Here is a 19146-nt window from a genome sequence, read left to right as displayed (position 1 = left end):
GGAGAAGGAATCCTTGACTTGAGTTGAGTTCCCACGGGAGGCAGACTTCTGCGCCAGGGGCTGTGGAGCATCCCAGCCTGGTACAGACGAGCTCTGGGGAGTTCCTTTCCCTCTCTGGGCCTCAGTTTCCTCATCTGATGAAATGGGAATAGGGAGCAGCTTTTTCCAATGAGTCCAACCCACCCACCTTTCCAATGAGTCACGTATGTGATGTGCTCACAGCCTGGGCACGGAGTGGTGCTCCATGTCAGCTCTGCCTGTGCCCCCACCCCAACCCCCAGCCCCCCCAGTTCCCTGCCTGACCTTATCTCTGACTTCTCATCTGCTGCTGGCTGTCTTCCAGCTACACGGGCCTCCTGCTGCTTCTCCCTCAGGGCCTTTGCCCTGGCTGTTCTCTCTGCCTGGAACACTTCCTTCTGTATCTCCAAAGCTCTGTCCACCTTCAGGTCTCTGCGCAAATGTCACCTTTTCAGTGCGGCCTCTCTCCTTAAATAGCACCTTCTGCATCATCTCTAGCCCTTTACTCGGCTTTATCTGTTTATAGCATTTATTATCACTTGCCATATATTTATGATCTGCCCCCTCCCCCTGACTGTAGGCTCCACGGGAGCTCGGGACTTCTGTCTCTATCCTTGTGGAACAGTCCCTGGCACGTGGAAGGTGTGGGATAAATTATTTTATGAATGAATTGATGATATCAGGTCCATCTGCGGATGGGTGGCTGTCCCCATTCGGGGGTTGAGTAGAAGGCCAGCATATGCGCACATCTGCAGCTGTGGGAGGTGGCGTGCACGCAGCACCCCCTGCTCACCCAGCAGTACTCAGCCTGCCTGTCCCTCAGCCCCTGCTGTCTGTGCAGCCCGGGCCCTGGCAGTGGCTCATCCGGGGAGCCTGGGTGTATGTGGCATGAACAGATGTGTGCAGGTTCGTTTAAGTGGGAAAGGCTTTGTCGAAGACCGCACCCATACACCCTGCCCCGTGTGCATGGAAAGCCGACTTCCTGGCCAGGTCCTCCTGGTGTCTGTGGTGGGGAGGGCAGGGACTGCCTGGGAAATAAGAATGCACTGGCCAGGTGCAGTCGATCGGTCTCCCCCGCTTTAACACGCTATAATTCTTGTTCTGGGGCTGAGCGGGTTTTAATTAAATGGTGAGCTCCAAGAGTCTGGCTGTGTTATAGCTGACACCTCCTCGTCTGTTTTCTGGCTCCTGGTGTCAGCAGTTGATTCTGTAAAAATATCCTGGGCGGGGCTTCCCTACGCTCCAGGGAGCAGGTCAGTGGCCCTCTTGGGTCTCTCCCAGCAGCATGAGGCATGGGGACTGAGGTGTGTGCTGCCGCGTCACACATCAGCGCACCAAGGGGCCTGCTGCTATTTTAAGAATGTGCGAAGTGTGAAAGGAGCAGCTCCTCCAATGCTGAGCTGTGTCCTTGGAGCTCCAGTGCAGTGGTTTTGGAGTTGGGTTGAGGACCCTCCTGGGAGGCCATTGCAAACTCTGGGCGCAGTGCTTATCTTCTCTGGGCCTCAGTTTCCTTATCTGGGAAATGGGAATAATGAATAGTACCTGCATTAAATGAGAAATGAAAGTGAGATCAGGTGACCTTGTTAGCACTGTGTAGTGCATAGAAAGCACTCCATAGATGGGGTTAATGTTTTTTATAAATTGATTTCAAGCCCCTTTGTGATTTTTTCCAGTCTGTCCTTTGTTCTTGGGCTCCTTTTCTGTTCCTCCTCCTCTCTGCCCCACCCCCATGTCAGCATCCTCCCACAGTCCCTCATGCATGCTGACAATCAAGTACTGTATGTGTCTTTCCACGGTTTTCTCCATGGTTATATAATCCTATAAGGGAAATATTCTCCTATAAGGGGTAATATTACCCTTGTTTTCCTGCTTTTTACTTTTCTCACATGGCCGCACCATGTGGAAATGCTGTCCCCCCCCCACCCCGTTCTCACGGAGTGCTCAGATTTGCTCTTTTAGTGGCTGTGTGACACATGGTGGTGGGGGTGTACCATCATTTATGCGGCCAGGCCCTCACTGGTGTGCATTCCCTCTGTTTCTAGGTTTTTTTTTTTCCAAATTATTATTTTTATTGATAGCCTCCTTTAATTAGATTGCAGGCATCCAACCTGTTAGCCACCTTGTTAACTTAAGCTCTAAGCCTTTGAGAATGAACGTGAATTAGCATTACTATAATGATGCCTCTTGCCCAGATAGGAGAGATGTTTTTCTGAGGTTCTCACTGGGTCCAGCACAGTGTTGAACCATCTGCTTTAAATGCTTTTTAATTATAAAAGTGATTAATAGATTCATCACCCATAATGCAGATTAGTTGTGCTTAATGAGTACTTATTACGAAATAGAAGGTTCATGGTTTTTCATATCAACAGTCTTTGTTGGAAATCAGAATATGCAAGAGATGTTTTTGGGGTTTGTGGTCGATTGGCATGTTTCTTTTTTTTTGTTTTTTGTTTTTTGATGAGGAAGATTAGCCCTGAGCTAACCTCCATTGCCAGTCTTCCTCTTTTGCCTGAGGAACATTGGCCCTGGGCTAACATCTGTGCCCATCTTCCTCTACTTTATACGTGGGATGCCTGCCACACATGGCTTGATGCGCCGTGGGTAGGTCTGTACCCGGGATCCGAACCTGGGAACCGTGGGCCGCTGACGTGGAGCACACGAACTTAACCGCTGTGCCACCAGCTGGCCCTGGCACGTTTCTTTTCCAGCTGGTGCTTTAGTTAAGAAATATGTTTGGCTTCGTGAGACTTGTACAGTGGTGAACCCAGATAGAAGTTGGTTCTCGTTCTCTATTGCTGCATAATAAGCCACCCCAAAACTTACTGCCTTGAAACGACAACAGTGTATTATTTCTCATGAATCTCTGGTTGACTGAGGCTCAGCTGGATGGCTCTTGTCCCAGTCTTGCTTGGGGTGTCTTATGTGGCAATTGTCAGAGGGTGGATGGGGCTGGAAGACTCAGGATGGTTCTACTCACATGGCACCTTGGAGATGGCTGGGTCCCTCTCTCCATCTAGGCTCAGAACCTTTCCTTCCATGTGGCCTCGCCAGCCAGTAGCTGGACGGATCACCTGACAGCCAGGGCTTCCTAGGCCTTCTAAGGCATAGGTCCAGAACTGGCCCAGCCTCACTTCAGCCTCATCTCCTTGGTTAAAGCGGGTCATAGTGTCAGCCTACATCCATCGTGGGAGGGCTGACGAAAGACTTGAGTGGAAGACTTGAGTTCCAGGAAGACTTGAGTGGAAGACTTGAGTTCCAGGAAGTGTGGCCCATTGGGGGCCATCTTTGGAAACTACCAGAGTGTTCATTTTCTCCAGAAAGGACAAGTGCAGAGGTCAGCAGGACCAGGTGGTGCAGCAGCTCGTCTCCCCAGTGCCCAGGCTCCTCTCGCTCTGCATTGCTGCCTGTAGTCTTCATAGTCATAAGATGGCCGCTCCACCTCCAGCCCCACATCCTTGTGACGGGCTAAGGAAGCAAAGCTCTGGAAAAGGAGACAACACCTCTGTCAGGAAACCAACGCCTTCCCAGAAATCTTAGCCGACTTCTGCTTCTGTCTCTTTGGCTAGAACTTTGTGACACGACCACCCCTTACTCCAGCGAAGTCCTGGAAATGCATTTTTTTAAGCTGGGCTTATCAGTACCTTGAACAAAGGGTCAGTAAGGAAGAAGAGGGGAGAATGGACTTGCGGGGTGGGCATCTAGAAGTGGTCCGTTGAGACAGCCGAGGAAGTGGTGGTTAAACTGAGGTAGCAAACGTCCATTTATCAACTGCCTAGGAAGTACTAGGGATGGATGGGCAGAGCACTGGGCTTTTACACAGGCTGCAAGGATCAGTGAGGCCAGCACATCTGGGGGTTAAACTGACCGGGATCATTTGCAGGCCTTGACCAGATAATTGCTCAGCTCGTATCTCCCATGTAGCTGTTTGAAGTTAGACTAATGATAATAATAATAGCCAATCTCATTAAGGGCTTAACTTGTGTGGAGGAACTGTCATGAGTACTTGTCATCAGCCAACTCATTTTGTCTTCACAGTGGCCCTCTGACGTAGGCGCTGGTGTTGTCACCCCTTTGCAGACGCAGAGACAGAGGCACAGAGAAGAGAAATAACTTGCCAGAGGTCCCAGGCTAGGGAGTAGTGGAGTGGACGTGCAGTCTCGGGTGGGCTGGCAGCGGAGTTCCTGTACTGGACTATACTGCTTTTGTTTATTTCTGTATTACAGGAAACGTTTTTTGTTGAAATGAATATGTAAGTGACAGCAGAACGAAATAAGAAATAGACATCTCTTACTACTCCAGCCTCCCCACTCCTACTTCCTGCCTCATTGGTCCCATCTGTCAGTAACTTGGTGTACATTCTCCCTCACCTTTTTCTAAAAGCATTCCTTTTTTTTTTTTTTTTTTTTTTTTGGTGAGGAAGATCAACCCTGAGCTTACGTCTATTGCCAATCTTCTTCTTTTTGCTTGAGGAAGACTGTCACTGAGCTGACATCTGTGCCAGTCTTCCTCTATTTTGTATGTGGGATGCCGCCACAGCATGCCTTGAAGAGTGGTGTGTAGGTCCGTGCCTGGGATCCAAACCTGGGAACCCCGGGCCGCCAAAGCGGAGCATGCGAACTTAACCACTACACCATTAGGCCAGCCCTTCATTCCATTTTTTTTTTTTTTTTTTTTGTGAGGAAGACCAGCCCTGAGCTAACATCCATGCCAATCCTCCTCCTTTTTGCCGAGGAAGACCGGCCCTGGGCCAACATCCGTGCCCATCTTCCTCTGCCCTACATGGGATGCCGCCACAGCATGGCCTGCCAAGTGGTGCGTCGGTGCACGCCCGGGATCCAAACTGGCGAACCCCGGGCCACCACAGTGGAGCACGCGCACCCAACCGCTTGCGCCACCAGGCCAGCCCCCTTCGTTCCATTTTTTAAAGATGGCCTTTGGGCACAAAAAATTGGATTAATCATAATGCTTGATGCATGATATGTTGGTATTTTTGGTCCATGCAAAAAATCTGTCTATTATAATGAACAGCCATTAACCTACCGCCCGCCCAAGAACTAGAACATTACTGATGATGTGTATGGACCTGTGTGGTACTTCCCATTCAGTCTCCTGCCTGCTCTCCCAGAGGTGACCACCATCTTGAACTTTTTTTGTTTATCATTCTTTGATTTAGAAAGAATTACTTTTGAACTTTATATGGATAATATTGTACTGTGTATAGTCTTGTGGGACTTGCATTTTTCGCTTAATATTATGATTCTAAGATTGATCCAGACTGGTATAGCTGTAGTTCATTCATTTTTTACTGCTACGTACACGTATTTCTACCATGAACCAAATAGGTGTACTACCATGTACACGTGTTTCTTAGTGTACGTGGACAAGAATTCCTTTTGGGTCTGTAACTAGGCGTGAGATTGCTGTGTTGTGGGATGTGAGCATCTCTCACTTTGCCAAATATCATCAAACTGTTCTCTAAACATTCCCACCAAGGATGTAGAGGAGTTCCTGTTCTACATTCTTGTCGCACTTCGTTTTGTAAAGCTTTTTTATTTTTGCCAGTCTGATGGACGTGAAAATCTCATTGTGCTTTTAATTTGTATTCCCCCAAAGACTACTAGGGCAGAATGTCTTTTCATTTATGTTTCTTCTTCCGGATATGGCTTGTTCATCACTGTGCTTCATGTTCTTACTGATTTGTAGGTGTTCTTTATATACTCTGGTTTCTAATCCTTGGGCAGCAGCCCGTTTAACCTAATGAAAGTTTTATGATTCTCGTGTTATCATTTCCTTGGTTGTCTCCTCTCCCCTGTCTGCTCTCCCCCCAACTCCATGATACCTTTTTTTTTTTGTGAGGAAGATCAGCCCTGAGCTAACATCCATGCTAATCCTCCTCTTTTTGCTGAGGAAGACCGGCTCTGAGCTAACATCTATTGCCAATCCTCCTCCTTTTTTTCCCCCAAAGCCCCAGTAGATAGTTACACATCATAGCTGCACATCCTTCTAGTTGCTGCATGTGGGACGCGGCCTCAGCATGGCCGGAGAAGCGGTGCGTCGGTGCGTGCCTGGGATCCGAACCCGGGCCGCCGGTAGTGGAGCGTGTGCGCTTAACTGCTAAGCCACGGGGCCAGCCCCATGATACCTTTTTATGTACCCCTAGCTCGTGGTGATTCTCTCTTCTTTGGAACAGTCCTAAATTTACGGGCATTTTTACATGTTCGTATAGATATATGACTATACCCGTTCCACCCAGTCTACCATAGCTTTTTGATACCAGGCGTACCAGTTAAGATTAGGTTCAGGGGACACCCGGTGGCACAGCGGTTAAGTGTGCGTGCTCCGCTGTGGCAGCCCGGGGTTCGCTGGTTCGGATCCCGGGCGCGCACCGATGCACTGCTTGATAAGCCATGCTGTGGCGGCATCCCATATAAAGTGGAGGAAGATGGGCATGGATGTTAGCCCAGGGCCAGTCTTCCTCAAGAAAAAAGGAGAGGATTGGCATCGGATGTTAGCTCAGGGCTAGTCCTCCTCACGAAAAAAAAAAAAGATTAGGTTCAACTCCATAAATAGAAAACTGCATATAAAACAAAATGACAATGGCCTAAGCAAGATGGAAGTTTATTCTCTCTCACATAAAGGAGCCCAGTGATAAGCAGCCCGGGGCTGCACTCTTATCAGGGACCCAGGCTCCTTCTAAGTTTTTGCTCCCCATCCTTAGCCTGTCACCTCATGGTTCAAGATGGCTGCTCAAGCTCCAGCCATTACGTCCTAGCAAGCAGGAAAGAAGGGGTGAAGATGGGACCCCTGTCTCCTTAAAAAGCCTTAATGGAAGATGCATACAATAATTCTGCTTATAGACTCGTGACTAGAACCTTGTCACAGTTCCCTGTGTGGTTGCAAGGGAATCTGGGAAAAGTAGTCTTTATTGCACATGGCCTTGTTCTTAGCCAAAAATCAGATTCTATTACTGAGTTAAAGAAGGAGACTAAATCTTGTATTAGGCAGCTAGCAATTTTACTAGTTCTGAAGTATTCTCTAACAATGGCTCTTAAAGGAGCCCCAGACACTAGGATGGTACGTACCTCTGGATGATGCCCCTTTTGATTCTTGGATTTATTACAGAAATACTTCTTGGGCACCTGTTTTGCACAGACAGTGTTCTGGGAGCTGGGAAGACCATAATGAACAAAACAAAGGGAGTCTGGTGTCATGCCCCCCCCCCCCCCCACCGTCAGAAAGAGGTAATAAGTGTGAAAAACTATAGTGAGTCAGCAAGAGATAATAGGTGTGGAAAGCAATAAAGGAGGATGGGAGTCAGTGGCATGCAGTGCTATGGTAGACAGCGTGGTCAGGGAAGGCCTCTTTCATGGGGCGACATTGGAGCAGAAGTGAAGAGGGGAGTCAGGGAGCCATGTGGGAATCTGGGGGAAGAGCATTTGGGGCAGAATGAGGGCCAGTGAAAGGCCCCGAGGTGAGAGAGAGCGGCACGCTTGAGGAGCTTCAGAGTGGTCAGCAGCGCTCGAGGCGGTGAGCAGGGGCAGAGTAGGGGAAGTAGGAGGAGAGGTGACGGAGGCGGATGGTGGGGGCCCTTGTGGGCTCCACCCAGAGTGACGTGGAGCTTCGGGAGGGTTCTAAGCAGGAGGAAGGTGTGATCTGACCGTCAGCACTTGGAGTGCAAGTAATCGTGAGCTGCCTTCTCAGTCACCCTGTGCTTTTAATCACCTCTAGACACCGTTTGAAAAAGTGAATAGCTTCGACTCTTACTAACTCATGACCACTCTGGTTTTATATATATATATCTGCCACTTTCCGTCCCCACTGGATTATTTTCAAGCTGAATAATTCACGGGCCAGCCCTGTGGCTTGGCGGTTAAGTGCGCACGCTCCGCTGCTGGCGCCCCGGGTTCGGAACCCCGGGCGCTCACCGACGCACAGCTTCTCTGGCCATGCTGAGGCCGCGTGCCACATGCAGCAACTAGAAGGATGTGCAACTATGACATACAACTATCTACTGGGGCTTTGGGGGAAACAAAATAAATAAATAAAATTATTTAAAAAATAAAAGCTGAATAATTCAGTATTTATCTGTGAAAGATAAGAATTCTTCAAGGACATAATGACAATGTTATTGTCATGATTAAAATAACAATAATCACTTGTCATCACTAGTATCCAGTTAGTATTAACATTTCAGATCTTCTCATAAATATTTTTTTAGAATTGATTTGTTCCAGTCAGGACCCAACAAGGTCCACTCTTGGATTTGGTTCACATGCCTGTTAAGTGGCATTTATTTATTTATTTTTTTTTTTTAAAGATTTTATTTATTTATTTTTCCCCCAAAGCCCCAGTACATAGTTGTCTGTCATAGCTGCACATCCTTCTAGTTGCTGTATGTGGGACACGGCCTCAGCATGGCTGGAGGAGTGGTGCCTTGGTGCGCACCCGGGATCCGAACCCGGGCCGCCGGCAGCGGAGTGCACGCACTTAACCGCTAAGCCACGGGGCCGGCCCTTAAGTGGCATTTAATCTATGGGTTCCTCCTCCCTCTTTCTTTTTTTCCTTTTATAGTTTATTTGTTAAGAAAAGCCATGTCATTTGTCCTGTAGATTTCCCATAGTCTGTCTGGCTGACTGTGTCCCTTTGGTGGTATTTAACGGGTTCTTCTGTCCATGAGTTTCCTGTAAATGGGTAGTTGGATTTAGAGACTGGATCAGATTTGGGATACACACACATTTGTGTGTGTATGTGTGTGTGTGTGTGTGGTGGGGGTCAAGACATTCTCCTAGGCATTGCTGCATGTGTATATCCATTAGGAGGTATGGAAAGCCCATTGGCTGTTTCTGTGATGTTCTGTAGAGTTAACGGCTATAAATGACTGTTGCCTAGGCCTATGATTTCATTTGGGGTTTGCAAAAATTGTGACATTGTAATTCTATCCTCCTCTTCGTGTATTAGCTGGAATATTCCTCTAGAGAGAAACCTTCCTCATCTATTATTCAGTGATCCTGAGGGGACTGACTCTTTTGAACTTCTGTTTACATTAGAAATGAGTATCGAACAATTGGGCTGGCGGTTTCTAATCTGATTATTCCTTCGGTGATTTGAGTCTTCTCTCCTTGTTTTTGTGTTCATTCATTCGATAGCTACTGGTCTTGCCCCGTCTTGGATTTGGGGATAAATGGAAGAACTGGTCAGTCATCTTGTTGTGTGGGCAGGGCTGCCTCAGGCCTTACATTTGACCAGGTAGAGCCCTGTGCGTGCTCGTCACTCAGTGTAACCAGGGAGAGACGGTTCTCAGCTGTTGACATTTCCATTTTTTTCCTCTCTTGCCCTGGCCCTGTATTTTCAAACCTACAGCCTCTGAAGAGTTCTCACTCCATGCCAGGAGATTAAACCTTTATGCTTGGGGCAAGAGGGTTTTGAGCATTTGAATTTCTTCTGATCTGAAACTCCATTCCTAGACAAAAGAATAAAGGGCTCTGCTCCACTGGAGAGGCTGGTCCTTCCAGTAGCCTGGCCGGGGGCCACTCCGACCCCAGCCACTGCTGTCTGGGTCATAAGTTCTTTAGGACACCAGCATGCTTGAAATCATTTGGATGCCTTGGGATTGGTTATGCATTATATTGCACGCTCCCTAAGGGCATTCTTTTCTTCTGGAGATTACAACATATTTATTCCCTCTGAGGGGGAGAAGATTTGATGTGAAATGATGTAGAATTCATTAATTCATTCAGTCATTGACTTGTTCATTTGGCAAATATTTATCGAGCATCCAGTGTGTTCCCAGTGCTGGGGTCAGAGCCTGAGAAGGCCTATTCTGCTGGAGTGTGTGTTCAGGTTGAAGTACACGGATGATAAAGTAGTAAACAGATTGCTACGATAATTTCAGGTGGGGATGAATGATGCAATGGAGTCTTGACAGCAGAAGGGTGAGAGAGCCACCTGGAAGGTGGAGGGGCTGTGGGAGGCTGACAGCTGGGGTGTTGGAGGAGAGCTTCCCTGGGACACGTCAGCTGAGACTGGCATGATACAAAGGTGCCAGCCTTGTGCAGGATCTGGGGGAAGAGCCTTCCTCCCAGAAGGAACAGCAGGTGCTGCAGAGACAGGAGTGAGTTTGGTGTGTCAAGGAACAGCAGCGTAGCCAGTGCGCCTGGAGCGTCGGAGAATGAGGTTGAGGGGTGGGCGGGGTGGGAGCGTGGAAGAGAGCTGGGATTTGGTTCTGAGTGTTGGCTCTCTCCTCCCCTCTGGCTACTGGGAGGAGCACAGATGGGAGGTGGGAGTGGAGGGGGGGCAGGAGGGGGGCAGCCAGTACTGGAGTGAGGAGGGAGGTGCGGTGCCAGCCCAGAGTGGTGGCATGGGTGCTTGAGAGAAGTGCGTGACCCGCCGGAACTTTACAAGGGATTGGTCAGAGTGGGTGGTGAGTGGGGTAAAAGATCTTCAGGGGTTTTGGGCTTCGGTCTGCCGGTTTGGTGGCAGTGGTAACGGTCCCGGGCCCCTTTAACGTGGGCCGAGGTGTCCTGCTCACACACATCCTTACAGGACAGTGGACTCTTCTTCCCTCTTCTGCAGATGAGACCCCGGGCCCAGAGAGGTGAAGCCCTTGATCCTTGTCACACAGCTGGTGGGGCTGGGGTTGGAACTTGGCTAGCCCGACCCGCAGTCCGACCTTGCTCCCTTTCTCTGACTCCAGCCACAGCTGTTAGTAAACGATGCTGACACAGCCTGTGCCCAGGAGAAGCCGAATGTCCGTGTCCTACATTTGTGAAGTGGGGAGGGGCTCAAGTCCACGCCCGTGGCCCTTCCACTGTCCCCGCTAACCGAGATCCAGACGTGCCTTTTATTACAGTATTTATTACAGGGTAGAAAGCAGGAACTTTCTGGTCGCTGACACCTGCTACGTAACTTGACACGTGGGCCAGATGAGGTGTATATAGGCCCGGGACTTGGAGCTCCTGAGCCTGCTTAACTGATTGGGCCACAAGTCTCCTCGCCCATCACATCCTTCTTATCTCCTCCTCCAGTGCCCCACCTGTAAAGGGAGCTCACTCCCCGTGGGGCGTGTGTCGGATCTGATACCTCAGCCAGCCAGAGGGCTGCACTCTGTCCTCTAGGGAGAGGTGTTCCCCCCCTTCCCTCTGCATGTGGCTCGGGGGGATGGTGGTCTGGAGTTTGGTCCTGCGCTGCTCCCTGCCCCCCCTTCAGGGCCACTGACAGATGCTGATCCTTGCCTGCTCCTGCTTGTGTTTAGATTGCGTGGCAAAAATTTTATATTGATTGATTTTTTAAAATTCTATTAAAAACAGTCTTTATTGATGTAAAACTTACAGAAGCCACGCTGGTTGCCAGACAGTTCAAACAGTAGGGCAGTGTGTCAGGTAAAGCATGGAAGTTCCTCGTTCCCATCATGACCCTGGCAGCTGGCCCTCCGCTGTCTCTCACCTGCCCAGAGATACAGTCAAGACGCCCTTCCTTGCTGTGTGTGCGGTGGATTGTGTTTGTTAAGAGCCTGGGCTCTGGAGCCTCCGTGTTTGGGTTCAAATCCCAGTTTTGTTGTTTACTGACTTGGGCCTTTACTGAGTCTCTCTGTGCCTCAGTTTCCCCATCTGTAAAGTGGTAGTGATGGTCCTAACCTCTTGGCTTGGAAGGATTCATTCGTTAATGTGTGTCAGGGTGGCGCCTGGCAGGTGAGGAGCACTCACACGTTAGCTATTTTTATTACACACACGTATGCATGTGGATGGTTTTACAGACACGCTCTCAGGTATGCTGTTCTGCCCACTGCACTTTCCTTTAGTAATCCATCTGGAAGGGCGCCCCAGAGCAGTGCGTCAAGGTCGGTCGCGTTCTCGCTAACGACTTCAGTGGTCCCTCCATCAGTGCCCTGTTGTTGGACATACTGGTTGTTGCCAACTTTCGTTGTTATAGCTCTGAACATCTCACACACCTTTGTTTGCTTCTTAGATTTTTCCTAGGACAAAGCCCTGAAGTTGCAATTACTGCTACAAAGTGTATAAATATGTTTAAAGACTTGGGGTGTTTATTGCTGACTGGTCTTCCCGGATCTGTTTGTGAACCATTGTATTTCCTTGTTAGTTCTCTCATTTTCTAGGAGGTATTTTTTATTTCTTACTGATTTGTAGGGGATCTTTACATTATTGAAGGTATGAATCATTTTGTTTTATGTTGTAAATTTATATTCCTAGTTTGTTTACCTTTTAATTTTTTTAATGTTATGAAACATCATACTGAGGCTTTTTTTTTTTTTGCTTGTATGCTCTGGCCTTGAATTTAAGATGAGACAAATATTATATTTGCTTCCTGGTTATTTTATGGCTTCATTTTTTACATCCAACGTCTGGAATTTTCTTTGGCGTTAGGTGTGGGATAAAGTTGTTAAACCCACCTTCCATCTACCCCCTGCCAGGAGTTAACCAGTTGTCCCGGTAATATTGATTAATCCATCTTTTGCCACTCACTGGAAAGGCTTAGCGTGAACCAGGCCCGGTCTAATGTTTTAATGTCTCCCTTTCAATCTCCTACCGTAACTGAGTGAAGCAGCATCCCCATTCCCAGAGAGAAGCTGCAGCACGAGGAGGGGACCTCCTTGCTTAACGTCTCACACTGTGGATGAGGCAGGGTCTGACTTGGAATATTGTGGATTTATTCAGTAACCCGCCTTCTTCTTTCTAATATATTTTCTGCAGCTTTTCCTGCAGTTTCTTGGCAGTCCTTCCTTCTGGCCACTAGTAATAGTCATTTGATGGCTCCTCTGTTTGCTTGTCTGTTTCAGGCCTATTCCCTGCCTTGTTGCCAGGACTTGCATGGCCCTGTGAAATGCCAGTGGAGGTCACAGACAGGGGTGGGTGCCCCAGATGTTCTGTCCTGCAGGACCCCTCTCGATGGGGGCCTGGTTAGGCAAGGGCTAGGCTTTTTCTGGGTACCCTTATGAAGTCCACAGTGGCCACTCTGTGGCGATGTCAGTGAAGGACTCCTCTGTCCCCGTGGCTGGGCCAAACCAGGGAAGAAGCTGGCATCAGGGGTGACAACTTGAGTACAAGCAACATTCTGGGGCTTTGATTAATATGAAAAAAAAAAAGTCCAGTAGCCGGGCTGTGGCAGCTCCGCAAGGAGCCTGCACAGCGAACCCAGACATGGAGAGGGCAGCCTCAGAGCGGGCTGCTGGGCCTGTGGAACTGGTTGCCCACCCGGGTCTCATGAGGTCTGACGTCAGACTGCCGGCTTCACGTCTCAGCTTTGCCTCTGCCTGGCTGTGTGGGCTTGGGCGAGTGACTTAACCTCTCTGTGCCTCAGCTTCATCTTCTGTGACATGCGGTAATAACGGCTCTTACCCTAGGTTTAAGCTCTTGCCCTGGGTGAGGATTAAATGATCCATGTAAAGGGCTTAGAATTGTGGTTGGCACCTAGGAAACACTCAGATAAGTGTTAGTCATTGTTTCTCTGTTTCCCCTTTCGCTGTTTCTGAGGGCAGAGAGGAAGGTCCCAGAAGATGTGCTTAGAGGGTGTGGGAGCAGATGGCAGCACTCAGGTATTTCCTGAACACCCACGACACGGCACACAGTGCTGGGGCCACAGCAGGGCTCAGGATGGATGCTATCCCCACACTCTTGGAGCCGACATTCGAGAGGGGATGTGGACATGAAACAAACAGATAAAGAATGTGATGTTAAGTAGTGACGTGTGCTATGAAGATCAGAGGAGAGCTCTAGTGACAGAGGCTGCTGTTTTAGCCAGGGTGATCAGGGCACATCTCTGAAGAGGTGACGTCTGGACAAGACGTGAAAGATAAGGAGCCAGTCATGGAAACATTTGAGAAAGATCATTCCAGACAGCACTGCAAATGCAGAAGCCCTGGGGCGGGAGCTTGCAGAGCAGTTCTAAGAAGTACAAGGAGCCAGTGTGGCCAGAGGGCAGTGAGGAAGGGAAGGAGGGAGGGGTGGGAGATGAGGTCAGAGAGGGAGCCAGGTGGGAAGTTCTTAGCCCAAGTTCTTCTGGTTGAAAAATAACAGAAACCCATGTCAGATCCACCTGACCCTAAAAGAATTCTGAGCTGCCTCCTGGAGCCTGGGACAGGCATCCTCTGCTGGTGTCACGATCAGTGGGCCCAGGGCCCAGACAATTTTCTCTCTCCATTTCCCCCCACTGCCTCTTTGCTTCTGTCTCTCTCTGGGTCTCTCCAGGCACTGGCTGTCCCATAGCTCCTTCCTTTATGGTCTCCAGGTCCCAGCCACCAGCAAAGACTTGACTGCCTGTCTCAATCCCAGGACAGGGGGGTCTGATTGGCCCGGCTTTGGTCAGATGGCTGCCTCTCATCTAGTAAGCACAACATACACACATCTCATAAAACAGGGCCTCTCAGAAGCCCGGCACACCCACTTCTTTGCCCTCCTGGCCCAGGGCGTCATTCTTCTTCTTACATGTGGAGCATCATCACATTGTGGTTAAACGTGGGCCAGATGGCTGGATTCAAAGCTCAGCCACTCGCTATCTGTGTGACCTCAGGTTTGTCACTTCACCTCTCAGGGCCTCAGTTTCCTCACCTGTAAAATGAGGATGATACAGGTTTCTACCTCAAGGGGCCATTAAAAGCATTAAATAGTCTGCGTCTGGTACATAGGAAGCACTGGTCATCATCATCCTTGTTTTTCCTTCCTGAGGCTGGGGAGCGCTCCATAGTTCAAGCTAGGACTTGGGAATAAGAGCCCGGAATTGACCCCAGCTCCACTACCAACCAGCTCTGTGACTTTGACCAAGTAGGTAACTTCTCTTGGAGCCTTGGTTTCTTCCTCAGCACAGTAGGGAGAATAACAAGCTGACAGGGCTTGTTGATTGGATGTGTGTGTGTTGTCTGAGGTTTGGGGTGATTGTGGAAATTGAAGAGATCCCAGGTGCTGGGCTCCGTGCAGCCCTGGCCCCTGATCACCGCCCCTGAGTGTGAGCTGATGGCGAGGGTGATGTTAGGACCTGCCTCCCCTCCTTCACAAAGACTTGTGAAGGCCCTTCTGTGCGTGGTGTAGCACTGGTTCCCTGCAAGCACGTCTTCACCCTCTGCGAGAGCAGGACCCAGGTCTGACCCGTCTGTTCCCAGGCCCCTGGGGTGCAGTGCCGAGTGGGAGCGCAGACATGTTCACCTTCATCAGGCTTCTTCTCTTGTGAAAGACAGATCTGGAAGATGGCTTCTCAGGGAATGTTGTGTTTGTGTCTGGTCATACCCATTCCCCAGACAGTGACTCTGACACCTGGCTGGGAATTGGCATCACCTGGCGAACCTTGTAAACAGCTGGGATTCTCTGGCCTCACTCCTGGAGCTTCTGTCTGGGCAGGTGCAGCAGATCATTGGCTGGTTTGGCCACCCAGCAACATTCACTGTTCTTTTGGGGTTTTCCTTCTAGGAACTGTGCTTTCACCATCCAGTCCACTCATTTACTGAGCCCCACTGTATGTGCCACACTACTTACTCCAGGCACTGGGCATGTGGCAGTGAATCAGACAGCTGAGAGCCCTGCCCTTGAGTGGAATGAGATAACAGTATCTTATAAGTTATAAGTTGTCTTGTAAGTTATACAATAGATAACTGTACATTAGGTAGCAGGATTGTATCACTGTCACTTTCAGATGTCAATAATTGTATGGTGAATGAGAGAATATCATTGTTCTTAGGAAACACCCGCTGACTTCTGTAGGTACTAAAAACAAGAACAAATTTGTGGAAAGGGGGATTCAAACCAATATTGGCCAAATAATGATAAAAATGACTAACACATTTATCTTTTTTCAATTTGGGGGTATTGTCATGAAGACTCAGCCATAATGAGACACTTCGTTGTACAGAATAGGTTTCTGTTCAAGAAACCAGTGCTCGGGGCCGGCCCTGTGGTGCAATCAGTTAAGTGTGTGCACTCTGCTGCAGTGGCCCGGGGTTCGCCGGTTCGGATCCCAGGTGCGTACCGACACGCCGCTTGGCAAGCCATGCTGTGGCGGCATCCCGTATAAAGTGGAGGAAGATGGGCATGGATGTTAGCTCAGGGCCAGTCTTCCTCAGCAAAAAAAGAGGAGGATTGGCAGATGTTAGCTCAGGGCTGATCTCACAAAAAGAAAAAATCAATGCTCATATGCACAATTTTGAATTTAAAAATTCTAAAAACTTTAGTTCATAGGATGATTTAGTTTGTTGATTACTTCCATTTTCTTCTTTATACTTTTATGTGTTTTTCACATTTTCTAGAATGAACTTTTAGAAACAGGAGGAAAAGAACAACTTTAAAAAAAGTCCCCTTCGTGGAGCATGCTGGTCCTGTGGTTTGGATGTGGAGCCGCCTCAGGAGCAGGCCTGGGCCGTTCACGTGGTTCTGCCCTCCTGCCACAGTGATTGGCTCAGGGAGGCTCACGAGTCATATCAGTTCCCTCAGAATTAATCCCCATCTTCGGCTGGAGCTTCCGGGAAAGAGTTGCTTGCTTCCTGCTGAGGTGCTGCTGGGGGCCATCTTTGCCCAAAGGGTCAGATAGAACGGAGATGGAAATGGTAGGTTCCTGAAAAATTCTTTGGGTAACTGGAAGTGGGAATAATCCCTGAACTTTTCAGTAACGTGAGCCGAAAAATTGCTTTTTTAAATTCTTGAGCCAATTTGAGTTGGGTCTCTGCTGTTTGCAACCAAAAGAGTCCTATAAGTAATATAGTAATTTTAGTGGGCCCTAGACTTTGTATCTTAAAAATTCTCCACAAGGGCCGGCCCCGTGGCTTAGCGGTTAATTGCTCGCACTCCACTACTGGTGGCCGGGGTTCGGATCCCGGGCGTCCACTGACGCACCACTTCTCCGGCCATGCTGAGGCCGCGTCCCACATACAGCAACTAGAAAGCTGTGCAACTATGACATATAACTATCTACTGCGGCTTTGGGGAAATAAAAGGAGGAGGATTGGCAATAGACGTTAGCTCAGAGCCGGTCTTCCTCAGCAAAAAGAGGAGGATTAGCACGGATGTTAGCTCAGGGCTGATCTTCCTCACAAAAAAAAAAAAAAAATTCTCCACAAATGATTTGTGTGAATCAGATGTTTGAGAAACACTTTGCTAGACTTTTCTGAGTGGCGGTTCTCAGACTGAAGTGAACAACAGACTTACCTGGGGAACTTGTTAAAAAAAACAGCGGCTCTGCTCCAAACTCTGGAGATTCTGATTTGGGGCCTGGGTGTCTGGGTTTTGAGCCGCATGCTGGGTGACTGGGCACACCTCAGAGTTGGAGAAGCACTGTGATCAAGTGCAGGGGTCATGCCCAGCCTACGGCCTTGGTCTCTCTCAAGTGAATGAAAGTGGAGTTTGAATCAAGCTCTTCTCTGGAACATCATTTGCCTTTGCACACCACATCATGTTTTAGGAGAAATTTGGTTAGATATGTGAGTTTTATGAGTGTAATGGTTTAATCAGAGTGTAACCCCTCCAGTAACTTGGGAAAGAGCTGGATATAGTGCCTGCTGAAATATGGCCTCAGATTCAGAATGATGCTCTTGAAGAACTTTGGTAGTAGTGGAAAATATTCATGAGGGTGATTAGTCCCTGATTTAGTCTGAGGTCATTTATGATAAATGCTTCCCTCGTGTGTGTGTGTGTGTGTGTGTGTGTGTGTGTGTGTGTGTATCCATACTTGGAGGTGAAGGAAGAGCCACAGACCTTTTACTTGAGTGAAAGGGAATCTTTTGAGGTGACCCATCGGGCTAGAAAATCCCTTTTCAAGTACTGTCTTGTAGCAGCTTTGCTTGTGAGGCCCCTGAGAGCTGGCAGGGGGTGTGGAGCCTGACCGAGTGCCCTGTTGGCTCCAACCCCAGGCACGTGTGACTTTAGTCATTGTCTAAAGTCTTTTTTCCCCAGGATTTGGACCCCATGCGGAGTTCCTGTAGCTCAGCTACCAGGAATTAGGGCGTGGGTTGCCCAGGATTATTCACATTTAAACTGATCATCTTTACATATTTTTGTTTGTCTCCTCTCAAAAGAATTTTCATAAGCTGTACCTCCTTGTACATTATAAAGCTAATATCTAAAATCACTTTGTGGTAATGTTAAATTTTTCTTATTTGTGGGAGAAAGAAAATAGTACATATTTTGTGAGATGAGATAAGATGAAGATTGACTGTAATTGAAATAAATATTATGATATGGTTAGATAAAACAGATTTTCACTACCCTGTGGAATAAAGCACACAGCATCTGAAAGAAGTTACATAAATTTTTCCCTGGGAATTTTTTCTGATAGATTTCAAGAAATTTGGTGGTCCTGCAAAACATTCCATTTAAATGAATCAGGGCCACTGACGATCCTGCTTTGACTGTTCTGAATTTAGGGGATCCCAGCATGGGCCAAATATCCTGTTTTAAAGCCAAGTTTCATATTTAACAGAAAGATGTGTAAGTCAGGGAGGGACAGACAAGTCTGGGGGCTTAAGGGGCTTTATTATTCATTAAAGACTACTTCCCTGAAACCAGTATTTTGATGTTTTCTGTTGTTTGGAGCCCTAGAGGTTCACACACCCCCTGGGCAGTGCTCCTTGGGAAGAGGTGGGCGTTGAACAGTGGGGGATGGGCAACTGAGAAGGTGGGCTGGTTCGCAGGCAGCTCAGTTTTGGGAAGGGGAACTTGGGCAGTTGAGGATCTGAACATCTTGGATGCACTGAAAGTCTCCATAAACCCTTGGGGACGCATAAGCACATCCAAGCCTGAAGACTATTAACTTAAGGAATCTGGCTGTTTCTTCTCTCCCAGAGCAGCAAGTCCAGCCGTAAGGTGGGTTACGGCGATGGTTGACTGGTTCACCACCGCCATTATTGCGGACTCAATTATCTTCACCTCCTGGCTCTGCAGGCTTCTCCTCCTGTGTGCAGCCCTAGCCTGGTCCCGAGAGCACTCCAGCAGCCCTGGGTATCCTGGCCAGACAGGACAGTGTCTTGAGGAGCAGGAAGCCGGGCACCTGTCTCCAGAAGCCCCAGCAGGTCTCTTCTCCTGTCCCCTTGACCCAACTGGCTTAGACTGGCTCATCTCCTAGAGGTAAGCAACAGACTCTAATGTTCGGATGTAAAATGCTCAAAACATCACTTCCTGATCACCAAACAATTAATAT

General features: G+C 48.6%; 1 protein-coding gene across 11 annotated transcripts in view; it reads left to right on the top strand.

Moving 5' to 3' along the window:
- The window catches only part of SIPA1L3 (signal induced proliferation associated 1 like 3), a 238611-nt gene that overhangs the window by 14224 nt on the left and 205241 nt on the right, over positions 1-19146 (top strand). For 5 of the 11 annotated variants that reach the window (XM_087421818.1, XM_087421808.1, XM_087421814.1 and 2 more), the window contains exon 2: positions 18891-19073. The exons of 5 other annotated variants lie outside the window; for them this stretch is intronic. The gene's annotated coding sequence lies outside the window, so the exon portion shown is untranslated. Of the gene's footprint in view, positions 1-16264; positions 16562-18890; positions 19074-19146 lie in introns of those variants that run through there. One more of the 11 variants, XM_087421807.1, reaches the window with a different exon arrangement.

This window comes from Ceratotherium simum, chromosome 33 (genome assembly GCF_057802395.1).
Source record: "Ceratotherium simum simum isolate JZ-2026a chromosome 33, ASM5780239v1, whole genome shotgun sequence".
NCBI lineage: Eukaryota > Metazoa > Chordata > Mammalia > Perissodactyla > Rhinocerotidae > Ceratotherium > Ceratotherium simum.
This window is presented reverse-complemented; position numbering and strand designations above follow the sequence as displayed.